The following is a 21,703-nucleotide window of genomic DNA, read 5'->3' as shown; positions in this document are numbered from 1 at the left end:
GAAATTATATACAGAACATAGTGAACATCCACTTCTAGAAAATGTTGTGCACTTGAGCTCCAATTACTTAAAACTTTCACTGTTTCAGTATTTTCTTTCATAACCGGTAGCAAAATAATCCTCCAACTGTTGATTAAGTTTTAGAAATATTTTACAAGTTATTCGCTTTTATAAGTCTGTGTATCACGTGATCGTGGCTCTGCAGAACTATCCTGGAAGTCAAAAGGAAACTAATTATTTCATATGCTTCCAGTATATTTATGTATGAGCCCCCTGTATCGTTCTATATTAAAATAATTAAGTCCGCCCCCTACAAAAGCGATATGTCTGCGAACTTAGAACACTAAAAATTGAATTTCGATTCCCGTAGTAGGCAGAGCTTTGTGCTTAATTACAAACACTTCTTTAAGTATGAACAATTTTTGTAAGAAACATCATAGCTTGAGTACAAACTTCACTCTAGTTAAAGCATGTATTAAAACTTTTGGAACTTTGCTTAGTTATGTCTTGGCGGACATATCAACCAAACTTTATCATAAAAACTCTCTAGCAGTTATTCAATATGAAGGGTTTCGATTATTTTCACTCAGGTTACTGTGACATGGAGAATTATACCACATGAGGTTTAACTGTGTTTAACCATTGTTTGGTCAATATACTGTTTTAATTAATGTGATATAAAGTTATACTTTATGAAATAAATTTATATTGAGATACCACTATTTTTTTTTTTTTATGTTTAACGTAAACGTTAAAGTTATTAATTATTACCCAACATGGAAATCGTGTTTTAAATTACAATCACATGATCAAAGACTCTTACAAGATACCTAACGTCGAACACTTTAAAATAATAAACTCAGCGACAGACGAATGAACATTAAAGAATAAGGAAGTAATTCTAACTTGAAATTACAAACCAATACTGAACAGACAACTAAAAACTCCACTGAATCTCAAATAAACTAATCATGCGTGAAATGGGTAAAAGAGTGAACACTTAGTCGAAAAACCGGATGCTTATCAATTATAAATTGGTCTTCTGTTTTATTTTGTTTTCTGATGTCTTATTTTTAAGTATTTTATAGTCTTATTTAGGTATCTTAAAAACTGTTTTTACAGAGGTTTTCATTTTCATGTTTATGTAGATATATTAAAGTGGGTACTTTTGTAACTTTACGCTTTTAATACTGTTATTAGTATATAAATACACTGTATATTCTCTGCACACTAATTTCTCGTATTCAATAACGAATACAAAACATAGTTCCATTTATGTTAAAGCTTATATGACATATATGAAATTATTACAACTTACTACTAACAGATGAGAACTTATGAAAAGGATTAAATCTGTGTATTTTTAGCAAAACAAAAAGTTTGTATTTGTACGATAAGTTTATATAGACTTTTTTTGTTTCGAATTTCGCGCAAAAACTACACGAAGGTTAACTACACTAGTCGTACTTAGTTTAGCAGTGAAAGACTAGAGAAAAGGCAACTAGTCATCACCACCCACCGCCAATTCTTGGGCTACTCTTTTACCGACGAACAGTGGGATTGACCGCACGTTATAATGCCCCTCTACTGAAAGGACAAGCATGTTTGGTGGGACGGGGATTCGAAATCGCAACCCTAATCACTTGGCCATAAGTTTTTATTGAGTTCCTTACAATATGCAATAGTGTAACCATCGTTTTCAACCTTTGTGGATAAGCTTTCTAATAATTTATAAACGTTAATTTATTCTCGGTTTATCGAGATAAACCCGAGTTAAACGCCAAACTGTTACTTGGACACTTTTGCTGAATTATTGCATATAGAAACACCAATCAAATATTTTTTTCAGTTTGAAAGTGTTAGATTTATTTGTTTTTTTTTTAATTTTGCCCAAAGCTAAACGGGGGCTATCTGCGCTGAAAGTGCTATGAGTATATAAGACTGTCTCCTTCATTGTTTTATCGTGTTATACCAATACTTTTGACATACATTTTTTTTCATAACAATGGCATACCGATACGCAATCTTCATTCCAACTAATTCATGAAACTATATTTTAATCAATCAAAAATTTTTTTAAAATTAAATCAACTTGAAGAATACTTTAAAATTAACACAAATTAATATAAGAGTCAAGGTGATTATGTGTATTGGGTATTTGTACCAAACAACTTATTTCGCACAATAAAATACACAATCAGTTAACATTTTTAAACAAATAACTTTAAGCTTACAAAACTAAACTATTATTATTAATCCATAACATACTGTGTAGCAATGTCTTTCAGAAAATTAAAATTTTACACGTTAAGTTTATATACATCTAGAAGAAACTATTCTTTCTCTATGCTTTTTAATAAATTATGCCTTTTTTGACATAATGCTTCAACGTCACTAAATATGGTGAGTTTAATTATTGTATAACTAAATTTCATTTGTAGTTGTATTAAATAAAGGTCATAGCTATAATCATGCTTAACATCTAGGTAAAAAATAATATTCCTAACTGTAAAGGAGTGAATAAGAAAGATAAATTATTTCTCAACAAAGAGAAACTATATTTAATGTTCATTTTTCGAAAGTATACCTTCAGGTCTAGTTATTGTATGCGTGTGGTATATATCATTTATATTTTAATTTCGGCAAAGCTCAAACTATCCACCGTCGTCCTTAATTTTGAGCTACTGACTATTAAAAGGACAAATAATTAGCATCATCCAACCAACTAATTTAAAATAACTAACTGTTACTCTTATTATGCAACCATGGCTTAAAGTATCGCATAGATTCAAACCCGGATCGCTAGTTCTATATCCAAAACTCTTACAACAACTCCAAGCCTTGTTTAGTATGATATTTATTTGATCCTACTACAGGAACAAGAAATGTTTAAAACATATTTATGAGCAACATTTAGAAACTTTGTAAGTCGCAAATTCAAGAGCCAGGCAACAGTAATGTGTTTCTGCGCTTTCTGCATGCACAGATTATGATAATTCACAATTTCAGAAACAAAGGTTAAAACACGTTAAATAATGGCTATCCGAATTATTTTCTACCAAAGATTACACGCCATTACTTAAACAACACATTTCAACCATCAGCCCACGTACCCAGGTTTCCCTTCATACCTCCCTACCTTTAATGGGCTCGCAATCCTTACCAGTTAAAGGCAACTCTATTCTCTAATAAAAACCGTCTACCCTCAAATTCAGTTTAAAATAATGTACAGTTCTAGCCCCCACAGTAAACATCTACTTCAGTACAAAGATCAAGTTCTTAAAACTTCCATGTTCATGGCTCTTATATAAACGTACGTGTACTGACTGTAAGGTCACGTAAATTGGCAAAACAAAACGCCAATTGAAAACTAGAATCTACGAACATTTAGGAACATCTAACTATTCTAACAGAAGCAACATTCCAATACGTAAACTCAGCCACTCACCAACACGTGCACATTCTGAAACTACAGGTCACAAGATTTTATTTAACGATTTCTCTATCATCACTACAGGACCTTGAACTCTATATTCAAGAAAGTCTCCTCATAACTAAACACCGGTCAAGCCTTAATGATTTACAAAGCTCTTTAGACCAAAAAACTGTTCTAAGTTTTCACACGTAACTCAGCCACTGCGTAATAAACATTGATTTATATATTCATTTACAGCTTTTCCTGATAACTAAATAAACTAGTGATTATATTATAATTGTAGTAATAATCATTTTTGTCACACAGTTTATAGGTTTCGCCGATGGTGGAATAACTTATTCCGAAACGTTCAAACTTGCAAATAAAATGTTTTGTGAACTGTCTTCATCTTCATTATTCAACTTCAGTTTCCCTATCACGCCTCCATTCCTATTTGATATTCAAAGGTCTGATAATTAACATGGAATTAGTTTCGAACCTACTCACCCATCACTTTTTCTTTAACTCTATCTCCTCAACCAATGACAAATGTGTCATTTGTTATTATTGTCTTTGTGTTTAGTCTCACGTATTCATAAAACTAGTCACAAAGGTGACTATCATAACAAATGACACTTTTTCACCAGCTGAGGACATGGGATAGAAAAAAAAGGTTCCAAATGAATTCTATGTTAATTCTCCCATATATGAAGATCAGACAAAAAAAAATATTTATTTTGAAAGTCAATAAACTCGGAACATTTTCAATAGTTGTTCTGGCAAAGGGAGTTTCTCTCAATAAACTGCCTGATTCAAATGGAGGCAGAAATTCAGGTAAATCAATAATTACATATAAACACATGAACAAGACTAGATTTCCCTTAGTGACTGCCGTAAAAATATCAAATTAACAAGTATTCTTGATAGAAATAAAAAGACATATAACCCAAGCGCTTTCGAAAGGTAGACCTTTCTTTCAATTTACCCTTTTCGAAAGCGCTCGGGTTATAAGGTCCTTATTTATTTCTATCAAGACTTATTGAACCTTCATGTTTTTCTAACATCATAAATTAAACAAATATACTTGAAATTAACAGAAATACGATAGGAACTCAGCATGCACGAACACTACAAAGCCACAAATGTGACTAATTTTCGAATGCCCAAAATTCATCAAGTTATAAATGTATATAGATAATTATCACATTACACCATAAATTGTCTTTCCCAATATGTACATTCATTCATTGATGTGTGTATGATAATCGCTCATTCAGCACATACAACCCAGGATACGTTTTATAATCAGACGTTGCAGCTTGTACACTAGAATCCTTTTTTAAAATATGCAGCGAATTTTGTTTCATATTAAAATGTTTTGTTTATGGCTTAATAATTTATGGTTATAATATATATATATATATATATATGTTTTGATAAAACAAAGAATACGACTCTTTAGGGGTACTGTTCAGACAGAAAACTTTAGTGGTTACCAAGCTTCTTAACTTTTACCAAATTTTACATAAGATATGGGGTACTGAATATCTTTGTCTCTCTTTTTGTTCTGAACTAAGCACAAAGTTACATAATAAGCTATCTGTGCTGTGCTCACCACGGTTTCTCGTGGTGTGAGTCCGTAGACATGCCGCTGTAATACTGGAAGGCAGTGATATTGAATAAGCCTAAATTTCATTGTTAAATAGCTATATTTGTTATTGTTTTCGAATAAGTCCTCTTTAATTAAGAAGAAATAGAATAGGCATGTTCCTGTACAATAGTAACATCGTATAAAACAAAATATTTCATATGTAAAATAAAATTACAACAATGGAGTAAAAAGATAACCATAGGATACAAATAGTGGAGGACTAAAATAATACCCACTTGGAGCACGCTCCAAACGAATGATGAGAAGTAAGTTGTAATAAGCGACAAGTGAACATGAATTTTAACTGGAGTATTTACTTAACACAAAAAGAATTCATTAAACTAAGCAAAAAAATACTATAATTTGTAAATTTACATTTTAGGCGCTTGTTTCTGGTTTGAATTTCGCGCAAAGATACTCGAGAGCTATCTGCACTAGCCGTCCCTAACTTAACAGTGTAAAACTAGAGGGAAGGCAGCTAAGCATAACCACCAACCGCTAACTCTTGGGCTACTCTTTTACCAACGAACAGTAGGATTGATTGTCACATTATAACTGAGATGGCAAGCATTTTTGGTGTGACGGTAATTCGATCCCACAACCCTCAAATTACGAGTCGAGTGCCTTGACCACCTGGCCATCCTGGACCAACATTTTAGGCACAACAAAGGGTATATGAAAATCAATTCTGACTGCATCCTTCCCCAATGGCCTTTAGGCACTCACTAAATATAGTTTTATGACATCTTTGTGCTGTTTTGAAACATATGGCTGATATATTCACAACAGCTGCTGGTTTAAAAAAAAAAAAAAGAACCAAACAGTAACCAACGAATAAAATATGTAGCTTCACATATCGTTAATGCAGAATTATTTTTTGTGTGTGTGTGTGTGTGTATCATTTCTGCACAAATTTCCTAAACAATACATTGAATTTTTAGATGGTCATCAAAATATTCTTATTCTTCAGTTTCTAGTGTACTTCAGTGAATACATTTCCTGATACATTATTAATGCTGAACTTCATAGGCCTTTTTAACCCTAAAATCGAGAATTAATCATTCAAAATTATTAAATTTTTGTCACCACAATATCCGGGTGACGATAAAGATTCACTCAAGTTAATTTCAACGATAGAGTCATAATGAGCTGTTGAAAACTACGACTTCTGTAGTCATAGGTTAATCAATTAATTAATCAATCCACCATTTTACGTCAAGACTTTAGTGAAAGGCCATTGCCTTTTGCAAAGTAATTCATAATATCAAATACCCGTTTTCACAGATAAACCAGTCAATATCGACTGGAAGAATATCCTAAAACTATATGTATATCTCAGTCTCAACTGAACATGTAAGTTACAATGTGTGATGTTTGCTTGAAATACAAAGATCGTAGATGCAATTACGATGGAGTTTCTGTTAAAAGTACCAGAGAGAAACTTCGTCCAAAAAGTTAGACTGCAATGAAAAAAAAAAACAAGAAAATAGCGAAGCAAAATAAAACCAGTAAGAATAGCAAGCTTTATTTTCTCATTGCAATTACTATCAATATCTTAAACTGTTCAGAATTGGATATATCTAATGAGATTACGAAGTTGTTGAGGAACATTCGTTGTTGTCCATACGAAGTGCGCAAAATGTCAATGTTTAAAATTAGATACTATTGGTAAGGTATGCTCAACGGAACTCAAATGAAATTGTTGAGGAACATTCATTATTGTTTGTAGTAAATGTGCAAAGTGTCTTAGATGTAATTAACACAATGAAAACCATTCTTAAGGTTAAAATCAGAGGAAAAATAGGATGACACTGGACAATAAGACCATATTTTTCAGGATTTAATAACGTTTTTTTCAAGGCACGAGATAGAATCCTAAATTTATGCAAGTTGTTATATAATACATTAATCTAGCGGATTTTACGTTATTAAAAATGGCAGATTCTATGCAGTCAACTCACGATTTTAGTGTTCAAAAATAAGTTTTAAAAATATTAAGGACAGTAATAAGATAAGAAGATTTCAGTCAGTGATTTATTTAACGGTAATACTTACACTTTTAATTCCTTCGATTACAAAAATATTGTAAACAGTACGTCTTAGAAACATTTTCTATATATATATTTTTACTCTACATTGTCAATAGGTGTTTAAATCAATACAATAAAACAATAAACAATCTAATATAAAACAAGCACTACAATAACATTAAAACTAAATGATTATTTTCAATCACTAATTGTTTAATTTTATTTCTATTATAATGTTATATTCAAATAAACAGCATTGTAAGTTAAAGACAGCGACGTCTGCTGGGAACAGCATAAACGACCAGAGTGTGCCGTTTGTAGTACCTATTTATAAATTATAAAGCCAAAACGAAATACCCCAAGAAACGCTTTAGGCCGTAAATTATTCTAATCTGTCAAAGTTACGAATCACAGCCTCAAAATGGAGCACATGACAAAGTTTGTTTCTTCTGTTTCGATATTTTTGACACTCAAGTGTTATCTGCGTAAACCATACTTAATTGTGAACCGATAGACATGAATAGTGACATTTAGTCGAAGTACCCTCCTACACTGCTTTTGGTAAATTTAGTAGTGGGATTTTTCCGTCACTCTTATAATGCACCTACAACCCCAAAGTGGCCAGGTGGTAAGGGCGATCGGCTCGTAATCTGAGGGTCACAGGTTCAAATCCTCGCCACACCAAACATGCTCACCTTATGAGCCTTGACGGTGTTAAAATGTTACGATCAATCCTACTATTCGCAAGAGCTGACGTTTGGTGATGATGAATAGTTGCCTTCCTTCTAGTTTTAAACTGCTAAATTAGGGACAGCTAATGCAGATAGCCCCCATGTAGCTTTGCACGAAAATTTAGAACAAACAAACAAATCCCCAAGTGTATAGCCTGAGTAAAGGGATGCGAATTTGAAATCTTCTGATTCTGGCGCAACAGCAGCTTCTTCAATCCCGGGCCACAAAATTCCCTTCTAACATAATTAAAGAAAAAAAAAGGGGGAATTTATCAGAACAATTTCTTGAAGTTCAACTTACATTCAAACAAACAGGTAGGCTTAGGAGTCTTTATTCATGAAGTAGGTCTTATGCATGATCACGGTTTAAGTAATCCTAACCATATTTTCAGGGTTAGATCGTTCAAAGAATTACTTACGAGTTTATCTTTTGCTAAGGAACACTTAACTAAAGAAGAGGAAGTGAATACGCATGTTGTGCTATATAGTGATACCAATCATGTTGTCAACAATATTTCCCATACACTTCTTTCCGTGTTCTACGAAAATGAAATCTCGCACACAATACATTGAACATAACACAAATTAACAGAGCAGGATGTTTAGAAAATAATGCATTTTGTTTTACTTATTTCGAAGTGTATATTATTCACATTATTAAACTTACCAGGCAGTCGTAAATATCCAGGCATAAAAAAAGCAGTGGACCAATTCTTCACTTTTACTGTGTTAACCATAACCCAAAGGATATTGCTAGATCACAAAGATATCATATTTATAAATAGCGAATCTATATGAACCATAACTATATTTTGGTATGCTTGCTTTTGGAATACGTGTTTGAAATGTGCGTTTTATATTACAGTATTTATGAAAGCAAGCGAGTTACAAAATAAATAACGAGTTTCTAACTAACACACACAGTTACCAGCATATAGTCATATATATTCTCATGACATGCTTAAGACCAAATTATGAGCATTTCTAGGCTCTTAGACTTTATAGAAAAATGTTTAGGAGATTCGCTTCTTATACAATTTTTTTTAATTGCGTCACACATTTCGTCTTTTCACATTGCTGTACAAGTCCTTAGAGGATTCCCGTTCTGAAGTGTGGCGTACTAATATCACAACATTTCTCTCAAACTTTACTTGAAATCCACCGGAATATTAAGCTTGGATTTTCTCTAGTTTTGTTGAGAAGTAGAATGACCCTTAACAACTGCGTGCAAACATGCCTAAGTTACACAACCTCTGTTGTTGATGGTAGTCTATATAGTTTGTGTTGTCTTATGTTGTCAACAGAACCAAATTGTAGATGGGTAATTAAAATATATATTTTAGAACTCAACACACCTTTCAAAAAGTATCCAACTGCACGTAGTACGTAATGATTTCGTGGTAACAAAACATGAATGGTGTGAACAGCTTTATTGATGAATTGTAAGACATATGGAGATCAAAGTATTTGTTTTTTGGCAAAATGTATGATTTTTTATTTCTTGTAAGTATACCCTTAACAGGAATAACTGAAAATTTAACCTATTTTTTACGTTGACTACTATTAAATGTTTCTTTTATTTCACTCATCTAATGTCTTTATACTTATAAAATATTGAAGGCTGTACAGGTAAAATGTTAACTGCACTATGTAGGTTACCAGTTTCATTGAACTAGCTGTACTTAGTCATTACCATTAGCCTTGTCATCTGGAGGAGACAAATTTCTAGCAACATGTGATTTATTGTAATAGTTTATTTAAATTAATTGTCTTAGTAAATAAATAAAATTGAGACAACGTCTACAGGTGATAATCAACACCAGCATAAATCAGGTGACACTTTCGTTTGTTTGTTGCTGAGTTATATGAGCTCTGTCCATCACGGGTATAAAAAAAAAAACACCAACATTTTTGGTATTATCTTCAAATTTCTCTCTTCGCCACTGGGGGTAGGGCAGGTGATACTTTTGTGAGATATGTTGGTGTGTTTTCGCGCAAAGCTACTCGAGTGTTATACGCTCAGTCGTGCCTAATTTCAAAGTGATAGAATAAAGAGAATGCAGCTAACGAACACCACCTACACCTAACTCTCGAGCTACTTTTTACCAATGAATAGCAGGGTTACATTACATCGCCCCCACGGCTGAAAAAAAAAAACAGACGAACATGTTCAGTGACGCCTTTCCATTTCCAGATGACAAATTAAGCGCCCTAACCACCAGACCATGCCAGGCCTCCATAAGACTATATAAGTAAAACATACTACCTAGTTTTGACTGCCAATTTAGAAGATATCGGTTTATAAAATTCACTATAAAACTTAAACAAGTGTTCTCTCAGTCATAAAGATAAAATAAAATACGGGAAGTAAACTGCGATTTGTGTAAATGTTCAGAAAAATGTTACAGAAAAATAAATAACTACAAATTACACACACACACACACACACACGTTTAAAATCATCATTTTCAAACCAATAAATCTTTGAAATTCATATAAATTAAGTCGTTTTAAAATGTAAACATAATTAAAAAATTTCAAAAATATTACGTCAGATTGCGCCGGAAATTGCATTTCTGGACAGTGTAAGCTGAGGCTTTGAGGTTATCTGTTGCTGAGTGTCGAGTCCTTGAGGTCTAGTAAAATATATATACATAATTATTGAATTACATCTTACAAACAAACTTGATGACGGGTTTTATTGAAACCTCTGACTCGCATCGAGGTTTTTGATATTAATCATGAACAAGTAGGATAGCCATAAAAGGTAACTTAGTGTGAGATTCTAATGATTTTGGACAACCAACCATTTGAAGAGTTGATTGGGAATGATGAGTAGATTATGCACACCCATCCTTTGCTCCTGTTTAGAATAATTATAGAAAAAAGAAAAAGATATTTGTCTTCATCCTGTGATATAACTGGACGGTGATGAATCAAACATAACGCAAAGTACTGATTAATTTCAATGTTTGAAACACGTGTTTTTCCAAAAAACATACGCTTTCACTATGCTTTGTTGGTTTGTTTGTTTTGTCAATCTATGTACACTTTGATTTATCATATTTTGTCCACATAACAGAGTCATGGCTAATAGAAATAATTAACTTTTCTATAAGATAAGATACATTCAAATTAATTCATTAATTTATATCCATGAAAGTAAGTAAGAATTGATATTTTTTTTAGCCCAAAGCTACAAATTAAGTTAGCTGAATCGAACCTCAGATTTTAGAGTTGTAAACTGTCCGTAAACTTAGCACCTGAACATCAGAATACTTTAAAATCTAAAATTTACAATTTTTGTAAAAAAATAATTAACGTTATTCTTTTGGTGTATCAGATGAGCTATAAAAGTTTCTAAACAATATATAAAGCTACACTGGATTACAGTTTTCTTGCAACGCCCAGTAATAAATGAGGACTGAACATGCACGTTTCAATTGGTTGTGGCATGTTGTATGCACCGTAGGGGATCGAATTCCGGATTTTAGAGTTTTAATCCCATCTGTTCCACTGCTAAACATGCTGATCATAACAGTTTGGGAATATTAGGGATTTGCAATATTATAGCTGTGAAAACAAATATTCATTGTTATAAGGTATCATCAATTAATGTTCATGGATAATTTTCATGTGCATCTGATGATCAGCGATGCAGTCTTTAATCCAAACTATTGATCATTCAATCTACGTTGGTTAATGCACATTTGTTAAATGTGGTTTTGTGATATTACAGTTCATAACATTTCTCTCTACGTATGTCGATAGGAAAGACAAAGGTTTAAGATTAGAGTACTGATAAGGCCGTGAATTATTATCGACGAGCCTTCTAAAAAGAATTAACTTCAGAGCACCTTTAGAATTTGAGGTCAGTTGGTGGAATGCGACACAATTCCCAATAACACACCATGCATACATGAATGAAGTCCTGTGGGCTTAAAGCTACTTACTACATTCCGTAAACCTATTTTACTTCAACGTGTCCACAATTTTAGCACGATAATAATGGGCATTGTTACACACTATAATTTATCTCGGTTGATTAACCGATTTATAATGTAACGTATTACAATTTGAAATAGGCAGAAATTTGAATTTAAAAATTAATTGAGTGTCGATATTTGCCAAAAAGACTGATACATATAATTTTCTTTCTTAACACAAATATAGTTTAATATAAGAATAACAGAATTTATAACAATGGTTATTAGAAATAGTTATTATACATTATAGTTTATATACAAGTTTTACAAACTTCAAAAATACTGAGTCTTCTATCTGGTATGGAACTGAATCTTTTATCAAAGGCTCACGATGAGCAAATTAATTCTATATTGAAACACAGGTACACTTTACTTGACGGGAATGCTAACTAGCTCTATTCTTTGCTGGCCTTAAGACACTTATAAGCTAAATTTTTACCAACGAACATATTTAATATCTTCGTAGAAATACTAACGTCCAAAGTTACACCATTGTGCAAATTAATTGAAACAAGACGGAAAATTACGATTTTTTTTCATTTTCTTGCGTTTTATTTCTGGGAATCCAAAAATTACTCACAAATTAATACATGATATGACCGCCTTTATTTTTCAGAAGATCATTAATTCGCTTTGGGATCGAGTCCATGAGTTGACTGCAATCTTTACTAATTTTTGTATCGCGGTTGGACGCCTCAATTATGGCCTCAATTAGCTTATTTTTCGTAGTACAGTCTATTCCCCCAAGTCTTTCTTTACAAACCGCCCAAAAATTTTCAATAGGATTTAAGTCCGGAGAGTTTCCAGGCCAGTCCAGCACCTTTATTCGCGTTGTAGGCATAAAATTCTTCACAAGTTTCAATGCGTGGCACGGAGCCAGATCTTGCTGAAAAATGCCAGATCCATCTGGAAATCTCTTTTTCAATTCTGGAACGACTCTTTTCTGCAAAACTTCGATATACTGTGGTCCTTGCATCATACCTTCTACGATATGTAAGCCTCCAACGCCATAGTAGCTGAAAAAGCTGATTGATGTGAGATTCTCGAAGTTTCTCACCTGGAGTTCTGCGAACATGGATACTTCTTTGATCCTGTACGAAGAAATGAGTTTCGTCAGTGAATAACAATTTCCTCCATTGTTCTTGCGTCCAGTTCTTGTATTTCAGACCCCATTGATACCGTTTTTTCTTCATTGAGTTGGTAAGAAGTTGTTTTTTGACTGGTCTCCTTGCCCTTCTAATGCAATTTCGAATGACGTAATATTCCTCAAAATTTCGTCATATATCCCAAATACAGATCAACTATACTGCAAAACACAGCTAGTTACGCCGTCTGTGTGAAAAAAATGACTATTAAAGGAAATCAGTGGGTCCAGGGAGCCTACACCGGCCGCCATGCTAAAAATATTGTAAAATGACCATTTGTTTCAATTAATTTGCACAAGGGTGTAATTCACTGGAGTTAAACGGTTCGTAATGTTCGAAATCTGTAAACATTCCTGGTTCAATGTCTGTAGTTTTCCTATTAATAAGCGTTTATTACTATTATAGCTTCCAAGGTTTATAGTATACTAACTGTAGCAAACTAATAATATATAACTCTCTCTTGGGCGTTGATTATAAACTTTAGGTGACGTTCTCGAAAGTTCAGTTGGTAAAAATAGTTTACTTGCATACAGTACATTGTTGATTCTTACACTTGAGAATCTTTTACAAATTTAGAGATTAGGCGGGAATTTCGCAACACATATTTAAAACTTTAAGTTACATGCATTTATAGATATATGTTTGAATAAAACATTGATATTCAAATAAATACATAAGAGTAATTATATTATAGTACAGTCACCAACTAGACTGAAGTTAGGGTTAATTTCACCAAAATCAAATTAACACAATGGGTATAAAGATGTATTCCCTATTACGTATAGGTTAACACCATATTTTCTTCCACTGCCTAAACATTACTATACTGTTTGAAAATGGATCTGGTTCCAGATTCTTCTCAAATAATTGTAGTCCAGTTACTTGGCTGCAAGACAAAACGTAACTGATTTGTAAAAAAAGAATACTGTTCCACATTGGTATCCTGCTTGCACCATTAGTCCATTGCAGATGAGCTGTTACGTGCCTTGCTATAAGCGGAATCCTCTTATCGGGCTTCTGAAACACAAACCGGGTTTATGAAGTCTTATGTTAACCATTTGATATTTGATCAGTTGCAGTTACGAACATATGATTCAATTTTGATGTCTTTACTCTATGTATTAGGCTAGCTGGCATTAACAGGCATCAGGCTCGTGTCGTAGATGATGGTTTATCTTGTCTGTGTGTTTTAACAGTTACCATTCTGCTAATAACAATTTCAGTTATCTAGAAGCAATTTTCAACAACTTGTTACAAGTGACTTTCATCTGTCCAATAGCTTTCCACACAAGTAAAACATACAAATGTCTTATTTGAGTTTCAAACAAAATTCATGAATAATATATAGTGCATTGAACTTTGAATTCGCTTCAAAATAGCGACTGAAACAACGAATTTCGAGGCAACCTACTGGCAGAATAGCCAATCATTTCTATTTTAGGGCACAAAATAGGTGCTTCATTGTCATAATAATAAAACGAAGAGAGGGAAACTTATTTCATCATGAATTTTTTTTTTTATCTTGCCACATTCATAATATTGTAAGTTATATATGACCATTGAACTGTTTTGAATAGTGTATTATACCTCACAAGGTTAATAAAACCTGGTAATCAGATTATTTTGAGAAGCTTAAGAGGCTCAAGTGCCAAGATGTGTATACATATATATATATACACATACAAACAAACTACAATAGGCTGACTTTATATAGTTGCCTTGAAAACTAACTCTGTCCATCTCGCGTTCTTATATGTATAGTTTATGTTTGTTTCTTTATTTTTTTAAACAGTATAGTTAATGTGGTGACAAACATCAGTAACGGATGCAATAGTATTTGTATTTATTGGTAAAACGCAAATTCTTTTTAAACTAACCTCAGGGATAATGGTCAAAATACGTTATTAATGTATTAAGGTTAGGCCAGCAGGCCTAATAATTCTCCTGTGTAATAAACAAGTCTAATAACTCACGGGTAAAAGTAACAGTACACATCCGTTCCCACCATACCATTTACATTTGATTCGTGTGATATATATACGTGGCTCAACAACTTGAAAAGTTTTTAGTCTTCACTTAGTCACTTATCGCAGATGCTCAGACCGGTTCTTGTATATTTTTTTTAATAGAAAATATTGTCTTGCTTGTCAAACCCAGTGTTCGTAAGAAATGTATAAAACATAAATATACATACAACTATCAAGATGTACAACTATCTTTTTCTTCACTTTGAATAAAAACTGTGATTGATATAATGAATGTGAATCATTTATTGATACATTACTTCAAAGAAATACGATCATTTAAGAATGAATTAGAATAGCGGATGGAACACCGCTTTAATTATCGGAATTATGACAATTATATTGTTAACAGTATCAAGCGCATAAGGTAACTAGTTGATGTGATGTAAAGATAAAACTAAACAAGAACACATTCACATAGGTGACTTGATGATTAAAATACAAACATTTGTAAGTTGACACTTACGTTATTTTTCCACAGTTGGATTACGAATGTGTGAGAAGAAAAACGTATGACTCGTCTTGAGAAGTTAGCACATCAGGCAGAGGCTGGATGCTCCCTCCTAACCGTTCTTAAATCGAAATCTGAGAACTGTATCATTTCCCACAAAACCTATGTCTCCATGTAGTCTGGCCTCTCAACTAACTTCATAAGGGAGTCGGCAGTTTATTTCTTCATCAAGAAAGGCACACCACCAATTACCTCTTATTATCCAATCAATCTTAATACAACTGCAAGAACATTTATATATCACACGCCTCTTATTTTAGTGTGTTATAACATTGCGAAACGCCCTCTTTTCTTTTCTTTTTTCAAAATTTAGGTCGCCAAAAACGGAGATTACAATAAAAATTGTACAATTCAAAAATACTAATTTCGCCATGGGAAGCATATGAGCGAATACATCCTTGTTAGAAGACTGCTTTAAAAATGACAATACGAACTGTTCATGGAATAACTGAATAAGCATCTTGTTGTTCGTACAAACCTATCAAAAAAATAAGTAACCTTCTGTACAATAATGAATGTTCTAAAACAAAACTGTGCATTGAACATTCGCTTTATAATTGCACATTAAAGTTTGTTCTCTCAAGAATATAAGACTACCGTATCGTCACGAAACAAAATAATTTAAGTGTTAGTAAACTGAATTCAGTTTGAATTCGTTGTTCATTTTATAATTCCACATTAAATTTTATTCTCTAAAGAATAAAAGACTACTATATCGTCACGAAACAAAATAATTTAAAACGCTAAACTGAACTCACTTTGAATATTGTTCCTTTTGGTACGAGTACGATGGGATGGTGACTAAACAACTAGAAGTTACAAAATCCAGAGAATGTTTATTGTCAACTGTGGATTTGTACCCTGGGGACCCAAACACCTTCAGCCTAAACTAGAACAAGCCACTAAAAATATGTACAAATGATCCCGATAGCATAACAAATCAAATACACATACACTCACTCGTACACTATACAATGTACACTAATTCTTCAAGTGGTTGCCGTAGTTCACCTCTGATTTCGTTGTTAAAATCATGCAAGTGAACAAAAAACAAAGAGAAAACGTTCTGAAAACATACAAATACTACTATTTTATTTATATTTACTCATCTTGTCTTTTTTTATTTGTAGAATATTGGAACAAATTATTTGTTTGTTTGTTTTGGAATTTCGCACAAAGCTACTCGAGGGCTATCTGTGCTAGTCGTCCCTAATTTAGCAGTGTAAGACTACATGGAAGTCAGCTAGTCATCACCACCCACCGCCAACTCTTAGGCTACTCTTTTACCAACGAAAAGTGGGATTGACCGTCACATTATAACGCCCACACGACTGGAAGGGCGAGCATGTTAAGAGCGACTCGGGCACGAACCCGCGACCCTCAGATTACGAAGCGCACGCCTTAACGCGCTAGGCCATGCCAGGCCTCTGGAACAAATAGAATAATAAACTTTAAATAAAAGTAAAAACACTTTTTATTCGTAAAATCTACATATACGAATTGTTCCAAAGGTTTGTTGTTGTTTCTTGCCTTGTGGGTATTTTCATATGTGTATAAATTATTTTCATATCTAACGTTTCATCTGTGATGCATTTGAAAATCTTATCATACATATTCTAATGAAGAGTTTTCTTAATAATGAAACACACAGAAGAAAACAGTGTCAGTGAAACTTCAATAAAAAAAATGAAAAAAGAATAGTGTGAGCTTCCAATAGTTAATAAAACAATAATGTTTTGAAAAATATACATGTAGAAACGGCTCGTTTGGGTTGACAAATTTTTTTACGTAAAGGAGCGAACAACGTTTCGACCTTCTTCGGTCATCCTCAGGTTCACAAAGAAAGAAAGAGGTAACTGACCGATAGCTGACCACATGTTTGAAGGCAATTGTGTAATTGAGTGTAGAAATGTAGAGGGCGTGCTTAGATCTTTGACTATATTTATTAATATAGGTATAAACAAACGCAAAATTAAAGAAGCATTACTTATACAATAACTCAAACCCAAAATAATATAAAATAATAATAAAATAAATAATATAAAATTATATATTCAAACATCTAAGCACGCCCTCTATATTCCGTCACTAAGTTACACAACCCCTTTCAAACATGTGGTCAGCTTCCGGTCAGTTACCTCTTTCTTTCTTTGTGAACCTGACTATGACCGAAGGTCGAACGTTGTTCGCTCCTTTATTTAACAAAATTTCTCAACCCAAATGAGCCGTTTCTACATATATATTTTTCTCTACAAGTGGGTTTTCTCGACATCACTGAATAATGTTTTCAAACCGAAATCCTAGAAACAATTTTGCGTAAAAAAAAAGTTACGTTAAAGACGTTGGTAGCCTGTGATGACTTCGAAGTTAAGACTAAAGTTCAATGTCATTTGGCAAGGGTTAGTTTTTTTTGTTTGTTTTTGAATTTCGCACAAAGCTACTCGAGGGCTATCTGTGCTAGCCGTCCCTAATTTAGCAGTGTAAGACTAGAGGGAAGGCAGCTAGTCATCACCACCCACCGCCAACTCTTGGGCTACTCTTTTATCAACGAATAGTGGGATTGACCGTAACATTATAACGCCCCCACGGCTGAGAGGACGAGCATGTTTGGCGCGACGGGGATTCGAACCCGCAACCTTTAGATTACGAGTCGCACGCCTTAACACGCTTGGCCATACAGAGCCCAAGGGTTAGTTAACGCAAGTAAGAATGAGATGCTGTTGTCATTTTATTTTTGTCAGGTTTTTGACAAGTTTAAAAAGAGATATCGCGTTAAAGTTTAAAAAAAATCAACCGTAAAATTAACCTTCAAAACTACTAGAAACATATTTTACTGTAAGGTAGTGAGTAATTTTAACTAATTTGCAGTTACCTTGACTTTCAACCTTTGTAATTTGAAAACACGCAGCACGTGTGTGCGTTTTCTCTTAACAGTATCCTTGAAACTAATTTGACCAATAATCTGGTGACTGTATATAACTATATATCGTCTTACAAAAACACGATCAAACTTTTGATGTCTTTAAAAACATTTAAAGATTAGGCAAATTGTTAAGAACATCAAATGTTTGATCATGTTGTACTATAATAAAAATACGTGTTTTTCATTAAAAGTAAATTAATATTCAGAAATTAAGTGGTATAGAAGTTATGTTGAAATCGCTCACTGTTCTCAATAACGTTGAACAACCTTACATTAACCATGTAAACCTTGTACTGTTAATCTTTATTTAACAGATAACTTCTTGTACAAACTGTTTTTCGTATTCAATTTTTTATACAACAAGCCACGTGTTTAAACGAGGGCTTATTTATAATTTCAAAATTATTTGATCATTTTTTATTACGTTTCACACATTCGTACAAATATCTTCAGCTACGAAATTAAAGCGAAAGTTAATATACTTTTGTCGTCGTTCACGATAACTATAATTTCTGCACTCTCACACAACGTTCTTTTCGTTCATTTCAGTGTAATTTTATTGTAAATACAAATAGAAACGGCAAGAAAAAAGTTCAAAGAACCAGCGAATATATTAACATATATAATATCTAAATGCCATGCTGTTGAACTATGTTGCCATGACAGTGCATTTTATGTGCTAATAAATAAAAAGGACGCGCATTCCCTCGTCTGGCCTCCACGAGCTATAAGGTTGCAACAAATGGCGTTCGATACGATACACAGAATATCTAGAAGTCTTTAGAAAGTAACCAGCAGACTTTAATTAACCACGTGAGGTATGTAGTGTACTACTGCTACAGCTGCAGGGATTTATAGTACCAGTCGTTTCCCCTATTTCCAACTAGGAAAATGTTGTCATTAATAATTATCGATTATAACCATTATTCCGTGTCTAAACAAATTATTATTTCTGTATTTCAGATATTAATTTAATAGTTACTGGTGGAATGTTTTTGAAAATAATTAGTAACTATTTTTAGTTAATCTTGGATAAACATACTATGCATCTCCATTCTTCACTACCCTTAGGATTTAAACCTCACGACTCTGTATAATTAATATTAGTTTGTCAGTATTTTATTTAAATAAACATAAAATGACAGGAACACAAATCTCATACTCACCTTAGGTTTGTTCATTTCACAATTATTAGCAGGTCAGTGTAGAACTACGATTTTTTTTTTTATTATTATACACCACGATTATTGAATTGGTAGATTATGTCTGATGGTTAACGAAATCTGTAATATAAAACACTTCCAAGTAAACGTTTCTCATCTTTGCATATAGTTACTCAAAGGTTTTCTTGCTACAAGGAATACAATGACACATGCGCGTCCTAATTTTCTAATCTTCCATTTACACATGATAAGGTTCGGGACGTCCAGTCTGGAACTTCTTACAACTTCTACAGTCGTACACCAATTAAAGTGCGAGGGAAGCATTAATTGAAGCCCTACGTCAGCCAATGCCGAACGGCCATCGCCAACCAGGACGAGTCTATATATGTCAGTAAGGGGAGAATTGAAATACAAACGAATGGAATTTCAACCTCATACATACAAGCACTATTTACTATTAGAATTTAAAACATTACGAATTTTTATATTTAACATATATGAAGATGAGTTTAATATATTATTAAAAACCAAAACTGATACAATGTGTATTTATATTTACATATATATATATATACACAGTTCCTGGCTGATGTAGCTGTAATAGCGAAATGTTGTTGTTTTTAATTAAGCACAAAGTCATACAACGAGCTATCTGTGCTCTACCCACCACGGCTATCGAAACCCGGTTTTTAGCGTTGTAAGTCCGCAGACATACCGCTGAGCCACTGGAGGCAGCGAAATATTCAGCTAATAAAGTTACATTATGGAAACCTATGTCGTGATTTTATTTAATAAACTCCATCATGCGTGAAATAAAGTTATGAATAATAACATAATTCACACTGTTCTCAACAGTATTACCGTGGGCGCTTTTGTAGTTATATTTTATAAGGTCAAGTCGTTAGCAAATCAAATGGCAAGTTCTTAACAAACAGAAATGCAAAAATATGTGCAAGTTTATTTATCTAAACACCTAATAATTTGTGTCAATTACCTTAACGTCGTTTTAACTACAATATTACTTCGAGTGACTTATTCTTTAATCGTATTGCGTTGGGGGTTAGTTACTTTCGCCTGAAATATGTTATTTTTAAGTGAGGCAAAGCCACATCAGGCTGTCTGCTGGGTCCACAAGTATAGTGCCTGTCAACTCAATTAGTTGAAACCATTTATCTTCAAGACGAATTGTATTTCATGTTATCATTAATTGTTAATTACTTTGATATTTTATTGCATTAAGTCAACCCTTTATAGCAATCCTGGTAATTTTTGAAGTGAATAAAACAATTCCGTAAATAGCTTTAATAAAAAAAAAAATCACTCGGAATACGAGTCGAGTGCCTTAACTTTCTGGCCATGCCGAGCCAAAGCATTTGTAATTATGTAACACCGGCCCTACATGGCCAGGGTGGTTAAGTCGTTCGACTCGTAATCCTAGGGTCACGGTTTCGAATCCCCGTCACACAAAAAATTTCTCACCTTTCAGTCGTGGGAGCGTTATAAAGTTACGACCAATCCCACTATTCGTTGGTAAAAGAGTAGCCCATTAGTTGGCGGTGAGCTCCTCGAAGGCTATTTTCTGCCAGCTGTCCCTAATTTACCAGTGTAAGACTAGAGGGAAGGCAGCTAGTCATCACCACTCGCCGCCAACTCTTGGGCTACTCTTTTACCAACGAATAGTGGGATTGATCGTCACATTGTAACATTATAAAGCTAAAAGGGAGAGCATGTTTGGTGCGACCGGGATTCGAACCCGTGACCTTCAGATTACGAGTCCAACGCCTTAACACGCTTGGCCATGCCGGGCACATTCATAGTCTCGAAACGTTAACCACTTATAAGTCAAAAACCAACTAATGGAAAATCATAATAATCATATTGCACGTTCATAATCAATTAACATTAGAAAACAATAATAATATAAAACATGATTTCTAATGCCAGTTCCCTAGTGGCAATTCTGCAGACTTAAGAGGCTAGAAATTGGGTTTTAATACCGGTGGTGGACAGAGCACAGTTAGTCCATCCCGTAGTTTTATGTTTAACAACAACAACATGCGAAACTCAATATGAATATTAGGTTTCCTCAATTATGTTTTTTGAAACATACAAACCTCCACATTG

At 33.4% G+C, this 21,703-nt stretch overlaps 1 protein-coding gene across 10 annotated transcripts in view; it reads right to left on the bottom strand.

Annotated features, from left to right (window-relative positions):
* Positions 1-19,887, bottom strand: part of LOC143229842 (uncharacterized) — a 171,426-nt gene extending 151,539 nt beyond the window's left edge. For 8 of the 10 annotated variants that reach the window (XM_076462661.1, XM_076462670.1, XM_076462666.1 and 5 more), the window contains exon 1: positions 19,583-19,887. The gene's annotated coding sequence lies outside the window, so the exon portion shown is untranslated. Of the gene's footprint in view, positions 1-15,448; positions 15,656-19,582 lie in introns of all 10 variants that reach the window. The other 2 variants (XM_076462664.1, XM_076462665.1) reach the window with 1 other exon arrangement.
* Positions 19,888-21,703: the final 1,816 nt, after the last annotated feature.

This window comes from Tachypleus tridentatus, chromosome 10 (assembly GCF_004210375.1).
Source record: "Tachypleus tridentatus isolate NWPU-2018 chromosome 10, ASM421037v1, whole genome shotgun sequence".
Lineage (NCBI taxonomy): Eukaryota > Metazoa > Arthropoda > Merostomata > Xiphosura > Limulidae > Tachypleus > Tachypleus tridentatus.
Note: the sequence above shows the minus strand (reverse complement) of the source record. Positions and strands in the feature narration are given on the sequence as shown.